The following is an 8246-nucleotide window of genomic DNA, read 5'->3' on the forward strand; positions in this document are numbered from 1 at the left end:
AGCCAGACGAAACTAACCAGTTCTCTAAACTTCAAGCATGTCTTACGAACATAAAAACCTGGATGACCTGTAACTTTTTAATGTTAAACTCTGAAAAAACAGAAGTTATCCTACTAGGCCCAGATCACCTTCGAATTCAATTATCTAACGATATAGTTTCTCTAGATGGCATTGCTCTAGCATCCAGCACTACCGTTAAGAACCTTGGAGTTATCTTTGACCAGGTTCTGTCTTTTAACTCTTATATAAAACAGATCTCAAGGACAGCCTTTTTTCATTTACGTAACATTGCGAAAATCAGGCAAATCCTGTCTCAAAGCGATGCAGAAAAACTAGTTCATGCATTTGTTACCTCTAGACTAGATTACTGTAACTCCTTATTATCAGGCTGCTCTAATAGGTCTCTTAGATCTTTACAGTTGATCCAGAATGCTGCAGCACGTGTTCTAACAAAAACTAAGAAAAGAGATCATATTACTCCAGTATTAGCTTCTCTGCACTGGCTCCCAGTTAAATCAAGAATAGAATTTAAAATTCTTTTACTTACCTACAAAGCTCTAACTGGCCAGGCACCGTCTTATCTTAAGGAACTTATAGTTCCATATTACCCAACTAGAGAGCTGCGCTCAATCAATGCAGGGTTACTTGTGGTTCCTAGAGTATATAAAAGTAGGATGGGAGCCAGAGCCTTCAGTTATCAGGCTCCTCTTCTGTGGAACCAGGTTCCAGTTTCAGTCCGGGGGCAGACACACTCACCACTTTCAAGAGCAGGCTTAAGACCTTCCTTTTTGATAGCGCTTATAGTTAGGGCTGGTTCAGGTTCACCTTGGTCCAGCCCCTAGATATGCTGCTATATGCCTAGACAGCCGGGGACTACCTAGGATACGCTGAGCTCCTCTCTCCTCTTCTCTCCCTCCATCTTTATGTATTAATCTCCTATTTATGCACATTACTGATTTTGCTTCTTCCCCGGAGTTCTTGTGCTTTCTCGCCTCGCAGGTTCCCAGGAATCGGGGTTATATTTGGACTGTCATCGTGCCACCTACTGAGGCCCTGCTGACACCCACTACTACTACCACTATCATTATTAGTCACATTACTATTATTATTGCCTGTACTATTACGCTTATTGACTTGCTTGTACCCTGGAGTCTTTGTGCTTTCTCGCTTCGCAGGCTTCTATAAATCGTGGCTGTACCTGGACCGTGGTCGTGCATCCTGCTACGGCCCTGCTGACACCGACTGCTACCACCATTATTATTACTAGTCACATTACTATTACTATTACTATTACTATTACCTGTACCATTAAGCATTTTAGCTTTACTTCCACCCTGAAGCCCTTTTGCTTTCTCGTTCTGCAGGTTTCCATGAATCGTTGTGGTACCTGGACCGTAGTCGTGCCTCCTGCTGTGAGCCGACTGACACCCACTGCTACTTCGATTATTATTATTAATCACATTACTATCCCTATTTTCATAACTATAATTCTACTGTAATAATTGCTGCTGTTATTATAAGTAGTCTTATTATATGAATCATTTATGTCATATACATTGAATGTGTTGTATCTCTGTTATGCTGTTCATTCTGTACACATGACATCTATTGCATTCTGTCCATCCTGGGAGAAGGATCCCTCCTCTGTCGTTCTCCCATAGGTTTCTTCCTTTTTTCTCCCTGTTAAAGGGGTTTTTTAGGGGAGTTTTTCCTGTGCCGATGTGAGGGAAGGACAGAGGATGTCGCATGTGCACAGATTGTAAAGCCCTCTGAGGCAAATTTGTAATTTGTGATTCTGGGCTATACAAAATAAACTGAATTGAATTGAATCTCAGTCCTCATAGCTCACATGCCTTGGGAGTTTTTAGACTTTATATTCCCTGAACAATTTTACAATTACTTACATAAAGTTTAGCTTAAATCCATAATATATTTAATGTATATATTGTATTTTATCCAACTGGCATTGATGAAAAAGCTACTGTAGTCTAAATTAATCTGTCGTCATGCAGCTTTTGAATACACCCAAAGTTACATCCATTTAAAATGCGCTCCTTGGCTTTACTGCTTTGGAGAGTTGATCATATATGGTGGTGTTTGGTTCTGCTGGGGCTTAAAGATTAGACAATGTGATATAGGAGAGGTTTAGCATTAACTCAGTGAGGTAATCTCTTTAAGATCTATAGACAGAGAAGCAGACAAGAAGTCCTTTATATGGTCACTGATTGGAACTCAAAACACGAATGGTACAGTCAGTGTCAAGACTGAATTGACAAATTATAAATTACAATAAACATAAAGATAGTGATTTATGTATGATGAAATCTCAAGATAATGGTTGATGCTTTTATTATTGCAAATCCTAATGTGGATTTATTTTGTGATTATTTGCATCTCTGATAATATATGTAATTTCTTTAAATCATACTTAAAAAGTAAATTTTTTGAACCTTGGGGTTTGGATGTGGTTTACAAATGATGAAACAATAGATACGCGTATGATATTCCATGCATGTTATATCTGACACTGTTGATGAAGGTAACCCCTGTTCACAACAAATGGCCAACTGTGAGGATCCTAAATCTTGAGTAACAGGAAGTATTTTCTTTCACTGTCTTACAGTACGACCCTGAGGGGGAAACACCACTCCAAGGTAACAGTCAGGTGTTACATTGCAGATATGGATGGGGTTGCTCTTTAGGCCAAACATTAGTTTAAGTTTTGAAGAGTCTGGATTCTAGATTTAATGGCACACCATCGATGCAGAAACATCTTTAGACCTTTGATTTGGACAAGGAATAAAGTCACCCAAAAGAAACTTAAACTGAGGGAAAAAAGGAAGTAATTCACTATGAGTAAAAGCATAGAAAGTGTGAAATGAATAACGGGCTTAATATAACACTTAAGCTCATTAATAATTCATTATTTTCATCATTTGCGCTATATTCTTTTTTAGATGTTTAATGTTTTAGATGTTAAATAGCCTCTATATATTTTAAACTTTGCTAGAAAAACACATTTGACACAAAGTTCATTAAGGGCTGCCATCCAATCCTTTATGTAAAGTGCACTGTGGTTCTCTTGGCCAGGCAGTGACTGACATGTCCAGTAATTGTGTTCAGTAGTGGGGATGCAGCAGGAAGCCGCAGGCAGCGATGTGGCGACTTCCATCCACTCGAGTCGAGCGTAACGACCACCCAACCTTATATGGTCAAAGACTCAAGAGTTAAAACAGCCAGGCTCTCAGAGGTTCAAGTGCCTGACAAAGTGCTCAGGTATGCCAGCTATTGTGGCTTAACTGCTGGAGGTCCTGCACAGGTTGGAGGTAGCACGCCGGATGTGATGTGTGTCCTCAGCCTAATTAGGGCAGTTTGAGAGGTATCGCCGTAGGAGTTGTTTTGTGTGTGTGTGTGTGTGTGTGTATGTGTGTGTGTGTGTGTGTGTGTGTGTGTGTGTGTGTGTGTGTGTGTGCGGTGTGTGTGTGTAGGAACTAAATGTGCCTCGAGCAACGAACAGTAATGGGATTAACATTTAACCAGTGCCCTCACTCTCTGTCACACACCTGTCTAAAAAAACACCACACCAGTGAGTCAGGAAACTCTGTGCGTGTGTGTCCCAGTAGGGGGGCCCAGACTGTTGATTTACTTCATTCAACTATTACCACTCAGAGGTGGCAGGAATTCAAGAAATGAGGGAAAGATTGTGTTCCACTCCATCCACTCGGAACCTTTCCTCTCATAAAAATGCCTGAATTAGTTGCAATAGTTGCCTAAAAGCGTCTCCTGTGTCTTACCACAGCTCACCCTTGACGGTCCACTTGTCATTCTGAGTTACGTGTTCCTCAGAAGAAAAAAAGGTTTTATGTTGTGCATGCAGGTATACGGGCGAGGTGCAGTGCTCAGTTGGGCAGGACATGGGCTTTATACAGTAATTTTTTGTTTTTTTCTTTAAATGTCAAAACTAGACATTTTGTGAAATACTCTCTTTTTAACAAAGAGTTAGATGAGGACATTTATGTTTGTACAGTAAATATGAAGCGACTGCCAGAAGCCAGTTAGCTTAGCATAAATCATCTGCCTACCAGTACCTCTAAAGCTCTCAAATAAACACATTGTATCTTGTTTTTTTACTTTGTACAAAAACAAAAGTGTAAATACAAGTTTTGCATAGTGAACGCAGAGCATTCACACCAAATGGGAATAATATAATAAGCTTGACTCTTAAGCTAAATTTTCTTTTGTTTAAAGTGAAGATTGCATTTTTCGGCTGTGGCGTAGTGGAGAGCAAGGTAGTTCTCCAATCAGAGGATCGGTGGTTTGATACCCGGCTTCGGCAGTCGATGTGTCCTTGGGCAAGACACTTAACCCAAAGTTGCTCCCGAAGGCTTGCCATCGGTGTGGACTGGATGTTGCATGAATGTTAGTTAGAGTCTGATGGTGGCACCTTGCATGGTAGCCTGTCATCAGTGTGTGAATGGGTGAATGATATGTAATATACTACTGATTGTAAGTCGCTTTGGATAAAAGCGTCTGCTAAATGACTGTACTGTAATGTAATGTAATGCATTTCTTAATTTAATGTGACTGTTAAAAATACAAAATTCCTTTCTCCATTCCAGAACAGCTCATGTAAACTCATGTATAATTGTCAACAACAGAATCTGAGAAATGGACAACAGGGTCATGCATCCGGTAGATCTTTCCAGTGAGTGTAACCGAACCTCCTCTGACTTGAGTTAACTGACGCACCTGATGACAGCTTAGTGACAACAGTGCACCCCCCCCAAACCCCATTCAGCCTGTGGTAACGACAGAGATGACACAGGCAGATAGACTAATGACAGGGGGGAAAGGCAACATATTACAGGTAGATAAATGTGATGAGTGGCAGTGAGTGAGTAGACAAATGCAAAGAAAAAGTTTGTGCCTTTTGTAGACTTTATTTAAAAAAAGGTCTTCTGCTTTTATATAAAAGTAGAAAGTAGCCTCACCTTGAGTTTATTTCAGGTAAAACAGACGCATTCCTGTTCACTGTCTCCTCCAGATGATGTGTTGGGAACAACAGGACAATAACGATACGTTGGCCAGATTCCCACAGCTTGATTGACAGTTTTCCTTCAGGGCCATATCTGGAACCACTTACCTCATTCTCACAAAGGGGGTAGGAGGTTTTGGAGCTGGGTTATACAGGGTCACAGAAAGAAGGGGCCCGTTGGGTAAAAGGGGAACTGCTTTTTGCACATTGCTTGATGATCCTAAATTATTTTCACCAGCTCGCTACATTTATACCTTGTTTCCAAGGCTGTCTGGATTCTCAGCTCTTGGCATGTGGCTATTTGTAGTTTTCCCAGCAGTGCTTTATCTCATCTGTCTGACATGTTTCACAGAGTTAAATATCACTTTTATGCCGAAATGCATTAGTCAGGTTAACGACACGCTCTGTTGTTATCTAGTGTTTTTAATGACCAGTCCTAAAATCATTTTTTTTCTTTTACTTTCCCTGCTGTCAAGTACACTTTTAAATTCATCACCAAATATGAGAAGGGAAGCAAATACATTAGCCGTATTTCCCCATTCCAACAAATATGCCAAATACCTGGTATAACTAACCAGGCCACTGCATGAAAGATGAGCCTGGTGTAGTTTTTACTGTCTCCAACAACTAGATACACTGATAGGAAGATAACCTCTACATGCAGCAGTTTGCCATCCATTGCTCATGACATCCAAGCTGCCGTCACAAAGCACGCAGTCCCACATCAATCTGGATTGTTTTCAAAGCAGTGTTCCATAAAGAAAAGAGAAGAGGGGGGGGGTGTCACAGATATAAAAGAGAGGATCAGAGATGTACAACGTGCTACGCCTGCCTCTGACACTTTCATCAACCGAGCTGCGTTTCCTCCGCACCACAAGGTGACAGGGGCAGGATTTACTGACCCAGAGGCCCCTTTTGTGCTCTCCACACCGCACTGATCCTCGCTTCCTCTCTGGCTGCATGTGTAGGCCTATAGGCTTACCTTTTATACCCCTCTCCCTCTCTGTGCGTCTGCTGTAAATAGGCTTAATGTTACAGATGTCTGTCCGGAGCACAAAAGAGCCGAAGCGAAGCACAGAGAGCGGCTCTATTCTGCGCCGAGGCTAGAAGAACAGGTGGAAAGAGAGCAATTGGGACACGGAAGATGATCAGATTTCCCATTAAAAAAAAAAAAGGTTCAGCAGCTACGTGTGTGTTTTAAGTGTGGAGCTGTTTATGTGTGTGTAAGTAATATGACGCAAAACAGGGGAGAGGTGAGAATAGCCGCTTAGTCAAAGACATAAACTGTTATACCAGCTCTGTTTTTAGGAGCTAATGTGGATTTTTTGTTCTTATTTAAGCTTTTTGCATATTTCTCAAGGCACAAATTAAATATTTGTTAAACATCTGTGGCCAGGGTCCTAACAGGACATACCACTGCTTGTTTTCAGGATGTCATTACCTATGTATGGAAGATTATTCCACTGCTGCCCTCATTGTAACTCCCTCTGGATAAGAGCTAAAAGGCCAAAATGTGAAGTGTAAATTTAAGTTGTAAATCAAGCTGTCAGAGCGGCAGCCAGCAGGGTGAACGAGGGCGTCCATGGGTCCCCTCGCTGTGTGGGCTGACTGACTGGCTGGCAGGGACAATAAGCCACACTGTTTGACCTGTTCAGTCTGTCCCACTGCCAAGCTCACGGACAGTCAAACGGCTCTCTTCACTCCCCTGACTCCACAGCTGAGAGGGAAAAATTCAATCCAAACGCAACGCTTCACAAATCAGGATCGGCTGCCTTTTGAAACTCTTTATTACTTGATGTTTATCCATCTCTGTGAGAGAAAGAGTTACCCTTTTGACAACCGTGACCTTCAACAGTGTCATGAGTAAGGTTTTTGTTCACTCTGTGCATGACAGAATTTTTCTTTTTTTGATTTAACTATGCTGCTGGCATCCCGATAAGTCTTGTGTTTGCTTCCAATTTGTTCCTCTCATCACCATGGTCACTTTTTTAAAATCAAAAACATGTTATTATACCGCATTTTAGTTTAGATAGTGTTACTCCAGGGTTGTTGTGCTCTAAAGTTTGAGCTCAACTGGGTGAAGGAATGTTACAAGGAGTCCACGCAAGAGATTTACTAAAAACAAACAATTATTAAGAGTGTATCAGCAATTAAAGCAGTGCATGTTTGTGTGGTATGTGTGCTGTCGCAGTGCTGAAGGTGCAAAGGACAGTGATGAAGTTGGAGCACACGGACTAGCTTTTATAGCCTGCATGGCCCAGGTGAACTGCATCAGGCTGACGATCCTCCCATCTCAATCAGCAGCTTGCTGAGTTTGGCCAGGACAGCCTCGTTAAACAGTGGGAGGGGCCTTACAGTTGAATGATACATCATCTCATGATCTTATAGCGAACATGGCGTATATATACATATTGTTGATTGAAATCAGTTGTTCTCAACCTCTTCCCGTCATGTCCTTCTAATGGATCTGCATCATCCATTAACAAAACTGTGGAAATCAGCAAAAACACCAAGCAAAATTGAGTGTTGTTTCAATAAAATAACATTGTTAAGATGCAAGTTATTGTATGGGAGCATCCATCCCTTGTTTTTCTAGACATAAAAGACTTTCCTGTTATTGACAGTGAACGCAAAGGCAGGACAGTATATGTATTTTGACAAACATGCTTGCTTGCAGAATCGCCACTTTTTTTTTCTTTAATGTACTGTATGATTGTCTATGTTTAGACCTGTATCTGCTCAGTCAAGGTTTTGCAGAACATTTGATGCTGCCTTGGCTCACCTTCATACAGCTACACATTCCAACTGCTGAGCTGCCCATTTCAACCATAATTTGCACCGACCACAGGAGCAGTGGCTGATTTAGCATCATCAAGGAATCAACAACACTGATGGGCATAAAAAAAAAAAAAAAAACGTCTTTCACTCACTTCACAAGAAAGCAGCAGGCTTCAAGTAAAGGAAGCCAATTCTGGATTCTTGAAATACTGGAGACATCGTTTTGCAGGGCTTGGTACAAAACGCTCAGTACATAACACCGCCACACCTCATGACCAAGTGTCAGTTTCGAGTTTCAGGAGGCTGTGGTGTGGTGCATGCATGGAGCTTGTGAGCATATGACATATGCGAGTCATATATGATCAATCTACGACTGTGTTTTTAATGTTTTTTTGACTTATGCATACAGTCTATCCAATCAAGTATTCCTTGT

This window comes from Anoplopoma fimbria, chromosome 23, assembly GCF_027596085.1.
Source record: "Anoplopoma fimbria isolate UVic2021 breed Golden Eagle Sablefish chromosome 23, Afim_UVic_2022, whole genome shotgun sequence".
In the NCBI taxonomy this organism is placed as follows: domain Eukaryota; kingdom Metazoa; phylum Chordata; class Actinopteri; order Perciformes; family Anoplopomatidae; genus Anoplopoma; species Anoplopoma fimbria.